The sequence below is a fragment of the Orcinus orca genome, chromosome 17, assembly GCF_937001465.1.
Source record: "Orcinus orca chromosome 17, mOrcOrc1.1, whole genome shotgun sequence".
Lineage (NCBI taxonomy): Eukaryota > Metazoa > Chordata > Mammalia > Artiodactyla > Delphinidae > Orcinus > Orcinus orca.
Genome location: NC_064575.1, coordinates 82,308,780 through 82,330,392, shown reverse-complemented (window position 1 = coordinate 82,330,392; position 21,613 = coordinate 82,308,780). Strand labels below are relative to the sequence as shown.

At 41.0% G+C, this 21,613-nt stretch overlaps 1 long non-coding RNA gene across 1 annotated transcript; it reads right to left on the bottom strand.

Moving 5' to 3' along the window:
- Positions 1 to 7,597: 7,597 nt before the first annotated feature.
- Positions 7,598 to 20,256, bottom strand: LOC117199614 (uncharacterized). Its single transcript, XR_004480878.2, has 3 exons — positions 20,074 to 20,256; positions 18,387 to 18,436; positions 7,598 to 7,663 (listed from the first exon to the last, which is right to left on the bottom strand). It is a non-coding gene; the product is annotated as an uncharacterized LOC117199614 (long non-coding RNA).
- Positions 20,257 to 21,613: the final 1,357 nt, after the last annotated feature.

The following is a 21,613-nucleotide window of genomic DNA, read 5'->3' as shown; positions in this document are numbered from 1 at the left end:
TAAGACACATCAATCTGAATGACCTTAGACGATCGATGTTTATATTTTACCCTTTTAATTTAGAGAAAGGAAAAACACATGACAAACACACACACATATACTTTCACAAGCGAGCAGGTTAGCACACCATGCAGAATGTTTGTCTCAGTACCTGTCTAGGGTAGAGACAGCACACAGGTGGGCTAGGGAACCCCTGGTTCAGATGATTCTTTAACACGTGAATCCCCACTTGGACATCCTGAACTTACATCGAGGGCACCTAGGACATCATCCTAGGGTTTATTTCTGAACACCACCTACTCAGTACTCCTCATCCAAGAAGGCTTCCCTGACTTCCTCTCTACAAATAGCCAATCTCTCTTCTGTGATCTCAGTACCTCATCCCTGCATCTTATGTTGTACTTAGCATACTGATTTTGCATAACTTTTCCCAACAATTATTGAGAAAAAAAATGGAGTTTCTTTTATTTTAGCATTTTCAGTGTTTAGCACTGTTCAGATGGAGTGGGGGCCATTTGAATAAATGTTCTTGGTGTGTGAGACTGAGGTCAGAAAAAAATTACCTCCTGACGGTCACAGAATTAGAGAATGTTCAAATTTTCTCCATTCCCTTTGTATGCTGTTTTTCTCCCTTCCCAACTTCTAGAGGCCAGTGTTTCAGGCTTATGTTCATGACCCCTGAAACCCTCTCTACTCCCTTTTTTGAGCATTGCCCAGTGCATGTCTGCTATAGACTGAACCTTGTGTCCCCTCAAAATTCATATGTTGAAATCTAATCTTCAATGTGATGGTATTTAAAGATGGGAGCCTTTCGGAGGTGATTAGATCATGAGGGTGGGGCCCTAAGGAATGGGATTCGTGCCCTTATAAAAGAGACCGCTGAGAGCTCCCTTGCCCCCTCCACCATCTGAGGACACAGGGAGAAGACAACCGTCTAAGAACCAGGGAGTGAGTGGTTCCTCACCAGACATGGAATCTCAGACTTTCAGTTTCCAGAACGGTGAGAAATAAATTTCTGTTGTTCAAGCCACCCAGTCTTTGGTATTTTTGTTATAGCAGCCCAAACACTAAGGCAATGTCTTTAAATACCTCACAGGTGTTGATGACTCCACATCTATATCAACCTCCAACTTTCTCCAGACTCACACATCCAGCAGCCTGGTCCACATTTCCAGTTTGATGTCAAATGGAGGCTTCAACCAAACATGGACCACAGTGAACTCTTTGCATTCTTTACCTCAAACTGGCTTATTCCCAAGTCTTTCACACCTCAGGCCCCCAATTCTGTAGCTACTCTTGATTTCTCACATTACCTGCATCCACCTCCCATCCATGTACATTTCTGATCTGCTCTGTGTTTAGAATATCTTCCATATCTGATGAGGATTTATTTCGACCACTTCCTCTGCATCCTCTTTCCTCATTTCTCATCTGGCCACTGAAATTGTGCCCTCCTTGCCTGCCGGCTCTTGTTCTTGCCTCTCTGACATTGATTTCCCATGCAGTGGCCAGAGTGGTATTTTAATAACCTAAGTCAAATTAATGCTTGCCAATGCAAAACCCTACAGTGGCTTCTCCTAACAGGAAGTGGAAATCTACTTTACTTACCCTGGCTTGAAAGAGTCTACACAGCATGGTCCTTTGCATCTGGCCAGACTTCCTTTCTACCATTTTCTCCCACATTCAATATATACAATTAGCTTCTTTTCTTCCTCTCTGTATTTCTTTGTTTCTCTCTTTCTTTTTTCCTTCATTTCTCTTTTTCTTTCTTTCTTTCTTTCTTTCTTTCTTTCTTTCTCTTTTCCTTCTCTCTTTCAGCTTTAATGAGGTATAATTAATACACTAATAATTGCATATATTTAATATGTACATCTTGATAAGTTTGGACACATGTGTACACTTGTTATATCATCACCACAACCAAGATACTAAACATAGTGCATTTAAAATTTTTCTTGTGTTCTTGTGATTATACGTGTGTGTGTGTGTGTGTGTGTGTGTGTAAGTGTGTGTGTTTTGGTAAGAACACAACATGAGACCTATCCTATTAACATATTTTGAAGTGCATAATACCATACTGGTAACTGTAGTCCTGTGTTCACAGATCTCTAGAACTTATTCATCCTGCATAACAGAAACTTTATACCCATTTCTTCCCTCCTCTCAGCCCCTGGCAACCACCATTCTAGTTTCTGCTTCTATGAGTTGGACTATTTTAGATACTTCATAAAGCTTGAATCATATAATATTTGTCTTTCTGTCTTTTCTTTTTGTTGAACAATCTATGCTTTTTCTGATCTCATAGTTTGTTTCACATAATGCCCTACCTTTTTACAATATTCTTCCCAAACATTTGAATATCGATATATCCTTGCCATCACACATGTATTGTTTAAATGTTACCTCTTAATTGAGATTTCTCTTATCAATCCACCCTCTCCCTACACAACCAGTGACTCTCTATCACATGACCATATTGCATTTTTATTATACCTGCTAATTTCCGTATTAACTCATTGATTGATTGATGGATTGATTGAAGATTGGTATCTTTTCCTTGCCACTAGCATCTAGACTGTATATCGGTACCTAGAACAGTGTATGTTCCAGCAGGAAAGACTCATTCAACACTCTGTTGAATGAATAAGCGAATCTGAACAGGACCATACAGATTCATGCAGCCAAACCACCCCATCTTACAGATGGTCAGATGGCTATCCTGAATATTCATCCTGAAAAGGGCCTGGGATTCCACCCCTGTGGCACTGCTCATTCCAATTCCCAGCATGTTTCTGTAAGTTTTTTTCTTTCTTTTTTTATTCTGCATAATAACTTTCTCATAACACACTGCACTTAGGAAATAGAGATAGCAGTACAGCCTACTTACTATGCCTGAGAGCAATTTTTAGAGCTTTAAAATGTTTGTACAAATTTTATAGGAAAATGAGAGTGGGATAGCCAACCTTAGGTTTGGGCTGATGGCGGCTCCCAGGGTCCGGTATTCTGTGGTATTACTACTATAGAAATGTTCATCAATTGTCCTCTTTCTATTCTACCCACCAGTCTCCACATCTTACTGCTTTTCTTTCCCGGGCTGTTTTTTTTCACTAAGCATTTTCTTTTATTCTTGGAAGCCAAATGTGTACATTTCACATGCTTTTCAGAATGGAGGCAGCTGTCTCCCAAAGTGTTTGTCTTTGTATCAATATTGCATTGTTATTAAAAGTGCTCATTCATTTTCTAATCCTTAAATCAGTGATTTCTTTGGGAAACTCTAAGCAAATGTAAATATTTGGAAACACTTTAAAATTTTTGGCACTCTTTCCATCTACCTTCTTTAGGATTGCATGTAATATCACTCCATACTCATTACAAATTGGAAATGAAATTGTGGTTGTTTAGGGACCTTTTCTTAAAAGATCTAACCTAGGCTTTGTTCTGGTCCATTCAATCTAATTGAGACTGTGTGTGTATGTATGGTTTTATTTTGTTTATTTTTTGTTTTTGTGAGGGATATGGAGTTTTATGCTAAAAGTCAGTGAGATATAATAAATTTAATTATCCTTTATATATTTGATTGTTTTTGAAAAATATGTTGAATTTCTTGTACCCATATTTAAAATGGAATGTGAGCTGTATGTGTCCATTAAAATGAAATAGAAAAGGGAAGGAAAAGGCAGAAAAAATATGGTGATAAGCATCTGGTTTCAGAAAAACTCTGAACAAGTTGGAATTTGTTATATCGAATCCTGAATTTTAAAATTCTACACTTCATATCCTCTAAACGTAGAGAAGCACCCGGTTCCTTTTCCTACTAATTTTTCTTCTTTTAAGCTTCACCATAATCCTTACCATTACAAACTGGCAAGAGAAATAGAAAGAGGAAGGAAACACAATGCTAATTATTACTAAAATTATACTTAATGATTTGGAAGCTGTTGAGATTTTATTAACTTATAAACTCAATAATGAGAGTTTTCAGGGTTTTTCTGTTCAACTCTGAATTGCTTGCTGTCTCTGTGCTAGGCTCTGGAGGGCTCAGTGGTCAATCAGGCACAATCTCTCCTCTGAAGATGTTTATAATTCCATGGGAGACACAGACAATATACAGGCAATGCCAACGAAGTTTGATGTGTGCTACAATATGGAACTTGTCAACAAATATTTAGGGGGCTGTTGATGGACGTACTTTCCTTGGAGGAAGTGACGTGAAGCTGAAAATTGAAGAATGACTGGGATTTAACTGCGGCGAGGGGAGGGAGTTGGGAAGTGTGGGAAGATCTGCGCAGAAAGAACCCTGTGTGCAAATGTCGAAAGGGAATGGAGATGAGGCTCTATGTGAGGAAGTGAAAAAAACAGACTGACAAGCAGTGGCTGAATTTTCAAATGTGAAACAGGTTACCAGAGATTAAAAGGTCTTGTGAGCCAGTTTAAATGGCTGGGATTCTATCATCTGAGAGCACTACGGAACCCCTGAGGGTTTTTAAGCAAGGGGTGAGAGGCCTTGTACAAGAGTTCCTCTGCTATGAAGTTCCTTTGTCGCTCCAATTCTAGGTCTTGATACTTAATGTCAAGGGTCCTGAAAATATGACACAGAAGGCAATGGATAGAAAAACATGCACCTCCTCCTAGCATGGGAGGATGGTGAGATGGTTAAAACACAGACCCGTAGGCAGATGGCCTGGGAACAAATCTTACCGCGTGTCTGTGGGTGAGTTGCTTAATCTCATTGCCCCAGTGTCTTCATTTGTAAAAGAGGGTGTTTAATAGTGCCCTAATTCATAAAATTCCAGGACTGTCAAGTCATGCTGTAATTTGTACAACTCAAGGGGTTTTATTCACCTCACAAACTTTATGACTGAGTTGATATAAGGATTAAGTGGGTCGGTATATTGCATGGGCTTAGATCAGAGCCTGGCCCACAGGGAGTGATAGGTAAGTGCTAGCTATTTATCACGACTACGGTACTAGGCCTTAATCAACATAACTTTTTGTAAGGAACGGCACCAACAACGGAGGAGAGCTTAAACAAGCTTAATTTGGGAACGCTCCCGGGCGAGGTTCACTGGTCCGAGAGAAAGAGGCCAGAGAAGTCGCGCCCGGGTGCGGGTGTGAACAAAATTTATAGGGGCGGACGCAGGGGAGGTGCTTGCTGTGTGAAGCAGCCCTTTTTTGGTAATCTCTCGGGTGTTGTGGCAATGTCAGGTGTCGGTTGCATCAGCCACTTTGGCGGGGGTTCCGTCTGGCTCCCTGGGCCCTTCCCCGGACCTGCTGGCCTTACACTTTTATGATCATAGTCTTAGGCCCACCCCTGGCATTCAGAGGGCACGGAACAAAGGTGCCAAGAGAGGTCTCAGACTACTGCCTTTTCTTTGACTCCGGGTACCATCCTATCTCATGTCAGTGAGCGTACTCACTGACAAGCGATCACATCTACCCAACCCGAGCTCCACTCTCAGCACTCCAGTATTTGAAAGCGAACACCTTTTTCTACCCCTCAAGCTAAAAAGTACATACACCTATGGGGTAGTCTGTTTTTTGAAGAAAAGAGTTTTAGAAGGTGACGCACACAGGCCTAGGAGTGGGCATGTAGGGGTTTCAGAGACCTGGGTCTCCAGACAGTGATTCAAAAGGAGGAAGTGAGTTCTCAGTAGGTGTGGACATGCACCCCATGGCTCCATGGACCTCTCGCCCTGTGGGTGCAGCACAGCTGCTGAAGGATAGAGGGGGCCCAGAGGAGAGCCCTGATTGCCAGGACTACAAGTGCCTCGAATAGTCACGTCTGAGGAATATCACCTTCCTAATTCCTTCTAGACTCTTATACTCTGATGATCTTAAAATAGAAGACAGAGACAAATGTAAATTTCATCACCATGATGGGCAAGAAGGAGACTCCTGGGAGGTAGGGAGAACATTCTGTCACTAGGAGTCCACCCTCCTTCCTTTGGTTAAAGCCCCTTTTGAGGGCTTCATAGCTCTATGTCAACACCTACACGGAGGCAAGGAGAGCCATGAAAAATGCAATATCTCAATTTCAGACAATACATTACTCCTAGGTTTGATAAAACTCTAACGGAGTGTGCACAGGTAACTAGGCTTACACAGAACTAGAACCCACCCAGGCTTCGGAGCCAAACCAACCTCACTTTAAATCTCGGTTCTGCTCCTTATTAGCTGATGAGGTTTTGCATCTGAGTATCACTTTCTTCATCTGTGAAAAGTGAATATAATACTTAACTCTTAATATTTGTGAGAATACATACAATCGCAAATCTCAGGCATCAACCACACTGTAAGGAGGTCATTAAAATCGTATTCTCACCACTTCCACATTTTTCTTACCAGTGGAAGAGAAAGTAATTTAGGGACCCACATTATTTAACCCAGAATGCAAACGCTTTACGTGTGGCCCTTGGACCAGATCCTATCATTTATACAAGTTGAATTGCTCAAAGCTCCTTAAATACCCCTATCGTGGCTTTTGCTCCTTCCCTTCAGTCATCCATTCTTGAATGCTCCCGAGTAGCTAGTCCCTTGTCACCCTAACACCTACTCCTTCTGTGGTGATAGAACCCGCTTCTTGTTCAGGTACCGTGTTCTTTATAGGAGACGTACCCAGCCCCGGTGGGAAATCTTAGAGTCAATGATAACAGCTCCATTTCCACTTCCTGCATTTGATTTAAAAATGGGCAGATGGCAGAAATCCAACCAATAGACATGAAGCACTTTCCTTGATCTTTAAAGAAGGCTCAAGGCTATGATTTTACTCCCCAGGCATTCAGGTGTATTTGTGTAATGATATGAGGCTAGGAACTACTGCAGTGTCCAGTAAATGAGGGAGGAAGGGCCCAAGGTCAAAAGCCAAACTTCTTGATTTTAATCTGAATAGGAAGTGCTCAAACTCTGGATTTCTCCCTCTGTTTAAAAAACAAAACCAAACAAAAAACCTCTTCTTAATAAGTCATTTGGGTTGAAATCAACACTTCCTAACCTTTGATCATACTCTTGTCTCTTATTGAAAAAGCCCTTGCTTCCTTCCTAGTTGTTAGGACCAGCTTAATTATGTTCTTGGTTGTTTTTGGTTGTTTTGTTTTCGTTTTTGTATTCTTGGATTCCATCCAGCTGCCATCCAAGCTCCATTTAATTAATTAGTTCCATCCTTACATTCCATTGGGCAATAATCATACTTCCATTGTGAGATTTTTGGTGAAAGCCATTCCCAAGCTAAACTGTAAGGTCTCAATATCAGAGGCTAGTCTTATTCAGCCTCTTATCAGAGGAACCTGATAGAGAATATGGTTTGCGGTGTACACCCACCACCCACCTCTGAAACAGTATTCAACCAGCGCCAGTCTGAGGCGTGCACGAGGAAAAGCATGACAGTTAATCTAACTAAGCTTGGAAGAGCATGGCCTCTCTTTCACTAAAAAGCAAAATTGAAGTCTCAATCAATGAACATTCCGAGGCTCTGGGTACATCTCTGAAAAAAGTATTGACTTAAGGTGTTTGAGGGTCTAGTTAAGTAAAATTGTTGCAATGATGATTGTGGAATAGTACGGTTTTAGATATTTAAATAAGTCATTCCATTTTTATTTTCCCACCAAGTTACTCACCATTTGAGATTCTTCCATGACTCAGTCCCTCTTCTAAATCCAAGGGTTACCTAGAATAAAAGACAGGGAATTGGAAAATCATCAGGCAGAAAATATAATTAAAATGTGTTTGCACAACAGAGATATGTACAAGTTAATAATAGAAACAGAGAGAATATTGAATCTGAGTCTTTAAACTATAAATACATGGAATAATAAAAACAATGTATTTTCTTTTAAACATTTGATATTACCTATGGGAAGCCTGCCTATTTAAGACAGTAATACCAAGATCAAGGAAATGTAGTCAAAACAAGGCTCGTCCTGATGGCAGTGTACCCCCAAAGTATAAGTAAGCAACCCTTAAAAGCTTTATGAGACCCTTCATATGTCAAAACCAAGAATGGGATAAAACAATCTAAGAGATTAAACTTCCCTCCATCCAACGTAAAATCTTATCATGGCACTCAAATTTAAGATGTAAGAGCTTTGTTTCAATTGTTTCAGAGGAACACACCCACATAAATGACCCTTCTAGCAAAGATTTCAGGTTCTCTTTGCTAAATGTTCAGATTCCTTTTTCTCCTCCTTCTTCTTTAAGGATGAGATAATCGAGAGATTGTTCCTCGTTCACATGGCCTTTGCTATTCTCAGTTCCTGCTTCAGCAAGGAATCCAAGAAGTAATTTGCATACTTCCTGCATAATCTGCTTCTGAGAAATACACTATTGACGTTTTCTTTAAAACTCTGTTTTTTCTGCCCTCTTGTATATTCCCTGCAATGTATCAGAAGTCTGAATCAGAATTATCAAAGTGACAGCCTAGAATATAGGTACTAGAAATACACTTTGTTTTCTACTTTCCACTTGATTTTTTTTTTCTTTTGCCAGTGAAGCTCCAATTCTGGTTATGCAACAGTGTAAGTTCCCTCCATTCTCCAAGGAGTGTTACATGTGTCTCCAAATACACCTGAACCAAATGCTTAGGCTCTTTAAACCCTGTGAGGAGAATGCCATCTGGATCTCTAGGAGAAACGGTGCCACAAAAAAAGAAAACAAATTAAATTAAAAATAAGATAGTAGATGCGACACCTGGTGGTTTGAGAACTAATAAAACATTTTAAATTCTGTGGATTTCAAAATAAAGAATACATTTTAGAATAAAAGAATAGGTACAATTGGCTTTTGATGTATTCAAAGTAATCTTCAGATCAGTCGGACAACTTGTGTATCTATGAGTGTAAAAGTTTGACTGAAGATTTCAGCAAGTCTGAATAGGATGTAAACATTCTGACCGCCTCCATGTGAAACACTGAGCATATGTTTTTTCTCTTCTACTTTTCTCAAGTGGCTATTAGTGAAAACTACTGCCAAATGAATATCCCTAATGGTCGGTAAACAGTTAATGAACATCTACGGCGAGAGTCCCCTACTAGGTATCAACAAACTGCTGCTACACACATTGTTCTAAGGTTTGCATAAGGAAAATCCTATCCTAAGAACTTTTGTGGCAACAAAAAGCATTTGTCCGACCAGCCAAAAATATTTTGTATTTATTTATAAGAATTTTATTAGTCGAAACAATTTAAATTTGTCCCCTGAAGTTTGCTGTATGGTTTACCTTAGTAGCACTCAGTTATTTTTATTTATTTTATTTTTTTAAACATCTTTATTGGAATATAATTGCTCTACAATGGTGTGTTAGTTTCTGCTGTATAACAAAGTGAATCAGCTATACATATACATATACCCCCATATCTCCTCCCGCTTGTGTCTCCCTCCCACCCTCCCTATTCCACCCCTCTAGGTGGTCACAAATCAGTTATTTTTAACTGTCTGATGGAGGCAGTAAGCTTCCAAAAGCATGTATGCTTCACGTTCAGTATTTGATGACTCTCTGTACTAGACACAGGGAGGGGAAATAAAAAGAATAATGCTTTCTTGTGTGCATGTACTCAAGACAGGGAAGAACTGAGTACTTGCCTCGTACCAGTTTCTGGTCTAATAATTTCAGTTCCCCTTATACAGCAACCCCATGAATAGGTACTATTAATATATTTTTGTTGTTTTCTTTTGTTCTACAAATGATGGAAAATAAAGCTTAGTAAGGCTCAGTGATCTGTCCAAGATTGCAAGGCATATAAATGATGAAGCCAAGACGTGGAATTAGGCCGACTCCAGAGCTCACAAATAAACATGAAAATTAAATGTACCTAGTGCTACCCATTATGCTCTAGTCAGGTGGAGTTTAGGAAGGTTAAGAAATCTGTATTTCTAGCACCATCTACATTTCAGACACATATATTGTTACTAAATACATACTATGATGATGGTAACATGAGTACATCTCCACCCATGTCCTCGAGGATCACCCAACAGGTGAAAGATACGTGAACATATAATTACACCCATGTCCCTGATGTACCTTGCCCAAGACCATGAAACTGTCCTCTGACTTCCCCGGACCCACCTCCACCCTCCTCTTTTCCACCGGTTGCTTTCAAGGGTAGCGATCTGTCAGGAATGGTCCCACTGTGAATGATGCATTTGTTCTCTGCTTTATCTTGCAAACTCAAGCACGTGCCTTAAACCTTCCCAGTCCAGTGCTCTCGGAAACAATCACACTCGCCCAGCCTCCCGGGGCCAAGGTGAGAATCGGTTAGCTGGTATTGCAGATTGTTTTAGAGATGTTAAAGAATTGGGTTTTTAAGTCTGCCCAGTGGTGTAACGAAAAGACATAAAACCAGAAAGCAGAACAAACCATTCTTTGGAGCCCTTGCCTGAATGGTTGGAGAGCCGAAGAGACAAAAACACAATGATAATGAAGAGAATAAAGTCTAAGCCAGGGCAAGAAATTACATCATCACTGGGGTGAGTGAGGAGAGACGTCGGTGGTGGACACCCAAAGAAGGAGAGCGGGATGTAAAGGAGAAGGGAGGCCCGGGAGGAGGAAGGAGCCACTGAACCTGGGACTAATCACCCTGATTCAACGCCTTGTGGATTCAGCAAATGTTCTCCTGCTACATCTCAGCCCAGACCCTCATCTTCCTTCCCCTGGAGATGCTGCCCAAGTTCTTTTCTAAATGCCTAGTTTCCTACTTGCCTTCTCTCTCTCTCTCTAATAGTATATGGAAGTAGGAAAGCTAGGACTAGAAGAAAATAATTGGATATGTTGACGAAAATCCTTTATTTGGTTAGTTGAGAACAAAATCATCCCGGCGTTTTTCTTTTAGCATCCAAGGCACTCACAAGAGGCCTGGCATGAGAGCGAGATGAAAAAGAGAAGGTCGGCGGGGAGAGAGATGTAGAAAAGGCTCATTTGAGGGGGTCACTGAGTTTAAGCTTTTACAATGAGGAGTCATAAAATCAAAGACCTCTCTGGGTGATCAGAAAGCAAACTTTGCATTTTTAATATTACAGGGAAACTACAGAAGAGAGAGGCTCGAGAAATGAGAGTATCTATCTGAACTTTTAAACTTCAGAAGAACGAAATTTACTTCAAAATAAACAATCTGAACAATCTGAAACTCATCCCTGTAGAGTTACTATAAGATACAGAAGAAAAGGGAGCAGGATAGCATTCCACAGACAAAGCCAATGCGTCAGAAAGATCAAAACTGTAACACTGTTTCAAAACAGGCTAAAACACATCAAGAAATGCATACAAGACGTGCAGGGCAATGTATGTCAGAATTTATGAAAACCTCAGAAATTAGGTGACAGAACTCATGAAAGAATGATAAATAACAGGACATCATTTCTGAAATGACGAGATGAACACAAAGAAAATAAACATAATAAATAATACCTGAAGAGTTATACTAGTGAAAAAGTAGAAAATGTTTTAAACTGCCCCAAAAGGGGCTGTTCTCAAGGATTTGCTATCGGGTTGTCCTGGGCCATTGCTGAGCCCGGCCTCCTGTGCGCACAGAGCTCAGCCTGCTTGTCCAGGGAAAGAGAAGCCTGCTGTTTCGGGGCCTCCCAAGGTCTGTTGTGAAAATTGCCTGTGAGATACATGCTGATGAGAAAAGGCTTCTCCTGCGTCTGGAAGAGAAGAGTGAAGATTGCTGGTCTGGGGGGGATCATGGCATGATGGACAGCCGCTGGGGGCCTGAGGACGGGAATGGCAGTGCTGACAGCACCCGGCAGGGGGTAACGTGACATGGCCAATGTGCCTCTGTTCACAAAGGCAGCAAACACCATGCAGGGGGACTGCTAGGCAGAAACAGGGCAGGAAGGAATGCTCAATCTCAGGCCCCATCTCCCAGGCATTTCGTGAGGAAGTGACTGATGAGGTATACAGGGAGGACAGGCTCCTGGTACCCAAAGTGGATACTCAGGGAATTGTGATGGGGGATGCTGATTGGCTTGAGATCCATGTTTCTTTACCTGTGGGGGAAACTCACACATGCCATTCATGCCTGAGGGGTCTTCATTGACTGTCCCTTTTGTGACTCAGCTGCCAACATCCTGTCTGAAATAACTTCAGAAAGACTTGCATGTAGAATGACGTCTTCCGTTGTGTAATGTTTATCAGACGTTCCAGGAAGGATGGATGGAAGGGACGGAAAGGAGAGGAGCAAAACGGCCAAGGGAGGGAAAAAGGAGCTCAGGAGGAACAGCAGAAAGAGCATCAACATGGTGGGTTCCCAGCTCCGCCTCTGGAGGGTGGATGAGTCCGGATAAGTCATGTCTAGACCCTTCACTTCTTCTCCCCGCAAAAATGAGAGCATTGAACCAAATGCTTCCTTTCAGATTAGTCACTGTGTATCTGATAAAGAGAGTATGTTGTTAAGCAGTGCTGGATATTGGGGGGAAATCTTCAGCCCTACAGTGGGCATTAGAGAAAGCGTCAATATGTGTTTACTTTTTATTTTCTTCTCGATTGAAGTATAGTTGTGTGTGTTTTACTATCTCCTCGCTCCATACCTCCATCCTGGCTGATTAGACCATGTGCCCAGGATAGAGGGGCACACTAGGGATCGCCATGGGTCTCTGTTTGCACGTTGCTGAGATTTGCAAAAATCACGTGGCTATGGAAAGCAGCTCTGTCCCTCTCTTCTCTGTTTCTGTGTGTTCCCTGGCAGACCTTCGAGTCTCATGCCAAAGATTTCGGATGCCTACGTCAGGGATCACCGAGGTTTACATTCACGCTCCTGCAGCGCCTCACTGCAGTGAGTTACAAAGCTGTCACTCCACAGCGATGTTTGCAGCTGTACAGAATTGCCTTGGAGGCGTGTTCATTCTTTGCAGAATATTTACTCTTTCCTAGGGCAGAACATCTCTCAGAGCTGTCTCCTCGCTACAACCCCTCTCCCAAGGGTGCGGTTTTGACGCCAGCCTTCATTCTTTCCGTCCTGGACCACGACTAAAGAGTCTAAGCTCTTCTCAGTAACTCATCTTGCGCCTCTCTACTGCCGCTAATCACTGCTGCTAGACGGACTGTGTTTATTCCTGAAATGAAAACATAGCCCTGCACAACGTCTTTGCTTAAAATACTTCAGTGACTCTAACTTGCCTTTAGGAGTCCTCCAAATACCTGCCGATATAAGTAAATTCTAGATTAATAAGAACGTTAGTAGCAGACAGTGAAGAGCTAATTCTGTGCCAGTGTCCTGAGTGGTTTATACACATTCACTTACTTGAAAACATTAGGATGCCTTTATCTGTTTCTGGTATTAGGGTGGTGCTGGCCTCAGATATTAAGTTAGAAAATGGCCCCTCTGCTTCTAATATCTGAAGAGATTGTGAAGAATTGGTACAATTTCTCTCTTAAATGTTTGGTAAAATTCACCAGTGAAATCATCTGGGCCTGGTGCTTTCTTTTTGAAAAAAAAAAAATGACATTATCAATTCAATTTATTTAATAATATAGGACTATTAATATTAGCTATTTCTCCTTGTGTGAGTTTTAGTAGTTTGCATCTTTCAAAGAATTAGCCCATTTCATCTAAGTTTTCAAGTTATGGGTATTAGAGGCACTTACAGTATTCCTTCACTATCCTTCTATTGTCCATGGGATCGGTGGTGATGAATGCCTTTTCAAACTTCTGATATTAGCAATTTTTATTTTCTCTTTTTTTTTTCCTTGGTTAAGCCTGGCTAGGTGTATCGATTTTTTCTATAGCCAGGAGTTCATTGAAATTACCATTTAAGAATTCCTACAAGTTTCAGCTCCACTAGCTTCCGCTCTGATTAAGCAAATCTCAGTTGTGAATCTGAATTCACTTATCTTTCCAGAGTTCATGGTGGTCATTTGCTCTGCAGCCTCAGTCCCTGATGGGTCCAAGCTAAGTTTCTGATTTTCAGTTTCTTTAAGATGTTGCTGTCCGGGGGACAGGAGCAGTCACTGCTGCGCACTTTACTTGTTGGAGCTGGAACTGAAGCTTTACCTGCTTTAGCTATTTTCAACAAATTTTGCTTTCTTAGATTTTCACTTTTGTTCAGTTAAAAATATTTTCTAATTTCCCATGTGACTTCTTTGACTCGTGTTATTTTTTAAGTTTACTGTTTAATTTGCAAACTTAGGATTTTTTGCAGCTCTCTTTCTGTTACTGATTTCTAGTTTCATTCCATTAGGGTCAGAGAGCACACTTTGTATGATTTCAAATATTTTAAATTTTCGCAAGTTTGTTTCATGGCCCTCAGTATTGTCTCTGTCGATGGATGTCTCACATGCAATTAAATAAGGAGTATTCTGCTATTGTTCGGTCCAGTTTTCTATAACTACACATTAGGTCAATTTAGTTGGTCCTGTTTCTCAGCTTTCTCTTTTTTTATTGATTTCCACCAACATGTTCTATCAGTTGCAGACATGAGTGTTAGCAGTGCTCATATGTAATTTTGGACATTCGTCCTTTGCTCTTCTCAGTTCTATGTGTCATGTTTAAGGAAGCTCTGCTTTTAGGTTCATATATGTTTAGGATTATTTTTCATTTTTTGCTTATTTACCCATTTATCATTTGGTTATTATTATTATGAAAGTCCTTCCTTATTGTGGTAATAATACTGCTACAGGAGTCTCTTTTTCAAATTTATATAGCCATTCTAGCTTTCTTTTGATTATCATTTGCATGTTATATAATTCTTCATCATTTTATTTTAATGTATGTTTCACTTAAAAAAATGAAAAGTATTCCGTTCATCAGAAAACTTAAAAAAACTGAAAAGATAGGGTACAAACGGGCATATAATATAATATAACATAAATATATATGTATATGTATATATCCTCAGTATACATATAGGATGGTGTAGCTTTGGTTCTATCTGTAATAACTCCCTGCTAGAGTAATCAAACCATAGCATAAAATAGCAATATACTTTGAAGGCCTATTTAGGATTTCTCCAAACTTTCAAATATGAATTTAATAATAATCATAATGTAATGGTGATAATAACAATGACAATAATAATGCTGATAATGGCCAAATTTTCTTAAATTTACTAAGTCTTAATAATAAGTTCTTTACCTATGTAATGTAATTTAATCATTGTAAGAATCCTCTGAGTTACATTCTTCTATTAACCCCATTTCATAGCTTGTGGTAGGCAAAATTCCAATGATGCCTGCCACCAAGAATCTATTTTTCTGATTACCCAATCAAACCAAAAATGAGATACTGCTGTGAAGAGATTTTACAGATGTAATTAAGATTTTTCATCAGTTGACATAAAGATAGAGGAATTTTCAGGCAGGCCTGACCTAATCATATGAGCCCTAGAATCATGGGATTTTCTTTGGTTGTGGTAGAAGAAGAAGGCATAAAGGGAAGTCAGAGAGATTTGAAACAGGAGAGGACTGGATGTGCCATGGCCGGTTTGTGAGAAGGAATGTGAATGGTCTTTAGGAAAAAAGAGGAACCTTTAGTTGACAGCCAGTGACCTCAGGAAAAAGAGGCTTCAGTCCTACAACCACGAGGATCTGACTTCTGTCAATACCCTGAATGAGCTTAGAAGTGGGTTGTTCCCCAGAGCCTCCAGATAAGAGCTTAGTCATTCAATATCCTGTTTTTGGCTTTTCAAGACTCCAAGCAGAGTCCAGTTGAACTGACTCTTTTTTTTTCTTTTTCTAATTAATTAATTTATTTCTGGCTGCATTGGGTCTTCGTTGCTGTGCGCAGGCCCTCTCTAGTTGCGGCGAGTGGGGTTAGGGTGCGTGGGCTCCTCATTGCCGTGGCTTCTCCTCTTGCTGAGCACAGGCTGTAGGCACGCGGGCTTCAGTAGTTGTGGCATGCAGGCTCAGTAGTTGTGTCTGTCTCATGGGCTCTAGAGCGCACACTCAGAAGTTGTGGCACACGGGCTTAGTTGCTCCGAGGCATGTGGGATCTTCCTGGACCAGGGCTCGAACCCATGCCCCCTGCATTGGCAGGCAGATTCTTAACCACTACACCACGACGGAAGTCCCAGGTCATCTACAGAACTGAGATTTAATAAATAGATGTTGCTTTAAGCTGCTAAGCTTGTGGTAATTTGCTACACATCAAGAGAAAACTAATATGTGGTTAAAATAGAAAGATTGCATAACTTCCCAGTTCAGTTTGACTCAAAAACTTTTACATTCTACCACTATGCTAATGTAAAAAATACCTTTCCCCTTTCTTGCCATATATTTAAACTCCTTTCTCTTGTCTAAATACCAAATTCCCTCCTTTTGTCATCATTAACAACCATTTATAGTTCTTTGCATTCTCTGAAGTATCTACCACCACACAAGCACATAACTGGAAGTCAAGAAAGGAAAAAATCTCATTAAACTGATTTAGATTCTTAAATTTGATGCATTTCATATTCCCCTCAGATCTTAGCTGAAAAAGATTTTAATGAAGCTTACATAAATCAGAGTGGCGTTATATGGTCTAATAGTTAACTAATCCTTAATTGTGCAGTACTTTGAAATTTAGTGACCATTATAGAGAATTCCATCAGGATTAAAATGAACCAGGGAAGATCATGATAGAAGAAGGAATCAGAAAAATGCACATTGCTGATGCCCAAAGTGGCATTTTTGTTGCTACCTCCCTTTGGGAGATTTTGCAGTAAAATTAAAATTGGGTCTATTGTTCAATTCTTTGATATTTTCTTTTCCTTTTGTTTGCTGGCTTGAATTGTCATTTGTTGATGAATGAAACAATAGGTATAAATCAATCAAGATTTTCCTATATAGAAGTACAAAAGGTCTAGAAAACAAAGGACAGGGAAGGAGAAAAAACCTAATTTGATCTCCTGACAAAAAGGCCTTTGAAACAGAGGGATCATGTAAAACAACAACACTCAATACCTAACAGAGTTTAATCATTTTACTTCATAATATACATTGCTTGAAAGTTCATAGGAACACTGCAAAATCATAATCAGATTCATCAATCTTTTATTGAGTCCTCTCATGGACCAAGTAACTGTGTTTCATACATTATCTAATTTCCTTTTCAATATGTCTATACAGCAAGCAAAGCAGGTATTTCTCCCCGCAATTTACAAATTAGAAAACAGATCCTCAAAATGTTCACTCAGCTTTCTCAAATGCCAAAGACTTATTTGTACCATATTACGGAACAGTAGCATTAAGCCAGATGTCAAGTAATATTTCAATGACTATTTTATGATATCAGTATAGACATCATACAAAAGTCAGAACTGAAAAAATAATCACTGCCCCCAAATCGGTTATCTTTCCATGTTGAGGAGCCATATTTACCAAACCCAAAATAGAAGTATACAACAGAACAATGAGCCAGAATATTTGAAATCTCAATGATCCAGAATATACCAGAAATAGAAATCATCAACTGATATGCAGAGCTACTATGGAGGATGAAAATGGACACCTTTATAATTCAGAGAGTTTGACAAATGAAAGCAACTCATGTGGATGCTCTGATATACAGAAAGTGTTCTTAGAAATAGACAAACCAGCCCTTGAGCTGGGAATATGACCTCCAGCTTAATGAGTCGTTTCAGATATATAATGAAAGATCATTTCAATAAGGAGCAGGGCGGTAAACGTGAGTCCAAGTGACAGAATCCAGTTGGTGCTGTGTATTCTGAGGCTGAGACAGGGAACACCCCACAAGCCTGCTTAGTCAGGGACAGCTTCTCTCTGTATTGGGGATCTACAGGCGAAGGTCATGAGTGGTGAGGCACCATCCCACTGAATTCTACTCTGAATTCACACATTTGCCAAGCCAGAAGCTGTTATTAAAATGACACCCTAATAGATTTGCTTTTAAGAAGAAAAGGTTCTGATCAATCAAAACAAATGTCCAGGTTACTTAGCAAAAATAGTCAATTCCTAATAAGTTAATAAACTGGCATCCTGATGTGTATATTGGTCTCGGTTGAGCTGAGTCACAGAAAGTTTGATTCATTTTTGTTGAAGTGACCAAGTTGAGTTGCTGGATCTCCAGATCTGAGGATGGATCTAGCATGGGCAATAGTTTTTTAAGCCAATTGCACAAACACAAATACCATGTGCCCATCTTTTCTTAAGGATTGGTCAAGAAAGCCACCATTTGCCCAGCAGTGATAGGTTAGATTATTACTCAGCAAATACTTCTCTCTCTCGCCAATTGGGGTGGAATATATATCCCTGTCCCACTGACTTTGAGCTTGGCCATGACTTGCTTTGGGCAATGGAATGTGAAGGAACATGACATGGGTAGAGACTATAAACATTTGTATGGTTTCTTGGGTCCTCTTATGTTGCTATGATCCCCCCAAAGGACAAGCTTCACGTGGTCACTGCCTCTGCAGGCTGGACTTCAGAAAGAGACGTGTGGAATAAAACCAGGTCTTACCTGTAGCCTATAGACAAGTTCATGGGACTCAGATGAGATCAGACTAGTCCCTGCCAAACAAGGGAAAAAAACATGCATTGTTGTAGGTCACTGAGATTTTGAGGTTTTCTGTTATAATATATATATATATATATATAATATAAATAATATATTCTGATGTTCATTTTAATTTTTTGGCCTCTGTACTTTTCTTGACTTGGCCTATTTCCATTTAGATTACATTTTTGCACAGATCTGACCTCTGGAATCAATGCCATTTACCAGAATGTCATTTCTGTGCCCTGAATTTGGTTTTGGGACTCAGACTTTTGAGTATCTAGACTCCAGCCACTCATTAGAATCCTCCGCCTTATTTTCAATTTTCTGAAACAAAACGTCGAACTTGCGTCCTGACTGGGGCTGCTTTGTCTCCCCTGCAAAAAGACAAGCAAAGGGGAGGCCTTGGACTCTGACGGCCCATCAGTGTGAATTCAACTAAGTCAGGACAACTAATTCAACTAAGTCAGGTGACAACCAGCCTCTTTAGTCTTCTCAGTCCAGACCAGGATTCTGCTGGAAAAGGGAGAATAAAACAGAAACCAGGGGGTCACCAAAACCCTAAAATTTTACCTGGGAAGGTGTGAGGCAGGGATCATGCCCTATGACCTTCCCTTCCACAGCCTCAGATTCACTGTACCTCTTTAGCCCCAAAGGTCAGCTTCAAGGTCATGGTCAGCCTCAACCTCCAAATAAGATTTAATTTAGGTGAAGTGGAGCAAACTACCCCCTTTCTACCTCTATCCCCAAACTTGCAATTGTTTCTCAACATCTCCTCCTCCATCAACCATTCCAAATGTCCTCATCCAGCACTTTGGCTGTCTAGGAAGTGTATTTAGTGGGCTGATCTGAGCATGATTCTCTGAGGCTGTCATTGTCATCTCATGGGGAGCCATGGTGGCTGTAATTACTCAGTTTTATTTGTCCTTGGATATAACAGAATGAGAGCTACTCCAGTGGCTTTCCTGGGTTACAGACACACTGGTTAAGCAATGACCCTAGAGAATCAAAGTCATCAGGGTCCGTGACCACCACCAATAAAGTAACACCAGCTTTGTCTGCTGTGTCTTTCACATACCCTAAATGACAGGGTATGGCTTGTAGCTTTCAGTTCAGTGGTTCTCTTACCCTGGAGCCTAGCAGGGGCTGTCTCTTATTAAAAACTAAGACCTCTGTCAGCTAAGCCTAAGGTTGCAAGGTTGGGAAGCACAAGCTCCAGAAATGAGATATTGGTGTTTGTTTTTTGAGAAGGGCCAATTTACTGTGACCGCTTGGAACACAGACGCATGTGTGCTAACTCTTGGGGCACTGCCTAAAATAGATGCCGTTGGTGTGCATATACAGCATCCTGGAACACACCAGCCCAACGTTCTAATGTCCTGTATTTCAGCTGGTCACTTGCCATTGATTTGAAGTACATGATAATCATGTTCATTGTTGCCTCTCCTTTGTAATAAACTGGGTCCCCAGGTCTGAGGCAGTGTTGAGTGGGATTCTACGTTAACAGATCAGATTTTCTGTTGGTGTGGTGGAGATACTGAGAGTAGGAACGTCTTTTAGGTAATAGTATCCGTTTAGAAGCACTGTCATTCAGAGCTTTGCCTGCCAGCCCTCCATCCCCCAATGAGGCATGAGAGAAGGTGTGAGTTACCTGATCTTGTGTTGATGGAGAAGAGAGAGCTGTGGTTCTGTGATACCGGAAGCATCCTGCATCCTCCCAGGTCTTTGCTCCCAGGGAGCTTCTGTTTGTGGGCTACCCAGTGAACTGAAGGACAGTGAAGTGTGTCCTTTTCACTGGTGTTTACTGCTGAGGCCTGTTGGTGAGGTCACTTCTGGTGTGATCATGCAGCTTGAAAACGCTAGGAAGGAAAACATCCATAACAGTTGGGTGAGAAAAAACCCTTCACCCCTAAATATGATGACCACGTGAGAAGGAGCTTGGCTCCAAATGCTTGGCAACATCTGCAGTATCTGGTCCTCTCAGCATTTTCTTCTAGCTTACAAGAGTTTCCACACTGCAGGAGAGAAACCAGGGTAGCTGGCACACTCTGGTGGTGAGGAACAAGGGCTCGCTCTGAGAAGGCAAAAGAGGCCCTCCCTCTGCCTAACCAAGCCTTGCTGTCCAGTTCACGGGATGTGGCTGCCCAGGTGCAAGTGGGGGTGATCTGTTAGACACCTCCTTCCAGAGTGCCCTAAAGTGCCCTCAGCCCTGGTGGTTTCATCATCGTCTCCAGTATCCCTTTCCCTCTCCCCTCTCTAGGCCTTTCCACTGCTGTCATCCTTCTCTCACCCTAAAATACACACACACGTTTCACAAAGCAATAGGGGCCCCAGGAGGTGGATCACTGCGTAGGAGCGCGCCTCGGGAGTAAATGAAAGTGGATCGGTTTCCCATTTGCAAAGCATTATCCTCATTATAGGACCTTCTGTTATCTCACTGTGAACCGAGCTGTAGGTAAGGTAACATCTGCCAAGTCCTAAATCCCAATTCTGGCCACCTTCCTTTCTTTCTTTCTTTACTTTTCTTCACAGCACACTAAGAACATCTCTGTTCAACAAACAGGTCTCCGGATGTAGACCCATCTACAGCCAATGTGGCTGTTGACAGTGAAGAGTAGCTTCACGCATTGTTTCCCTCTAGCGTAAGGCAAAATCCAGACTCCCCCCAGCAAAACTGAAATTAATCAGAGAACAACATACAAACTCAACAAGGCTTGCCTGGTTGGTTTATCCAAGGACAGAGTGAGACCTTCTAGGTCAAAGGCTGCCTCAGTCAGCTTCCTCCCAGGTAGGGGCTGCTTCCCCCAACACCCCAATACCCTCTATCCCATTACATGGGTATGGATGGGCAAGGTGAAGAGGCCACATTAGGAGGGAGATGTGATGAGTAGGAAGGTTTGAAAACTATTCTAATTTAGGATCTTAAAATGCTTGTGAAAATAACTGCATCCGATCAGAAGTAAGACATCACTCTAACGGCACATGGTGGTTCAAGTGACTAAAAAGGTTTGCTGAGATTCACCAGCCACATTTGCTCTCTCTTACTTTACTTTTCCACAGGTCCATAAGATTGAAGGTTAAATGGTATGATGTGGCCTGGAAGTTATAACAAAATGTCTCAAGGGAAAATCCCAGCATGTTCCAGTCCATTCTTATCTGTGGTATGTTACAGGTAGCACTGTTTTCACAAT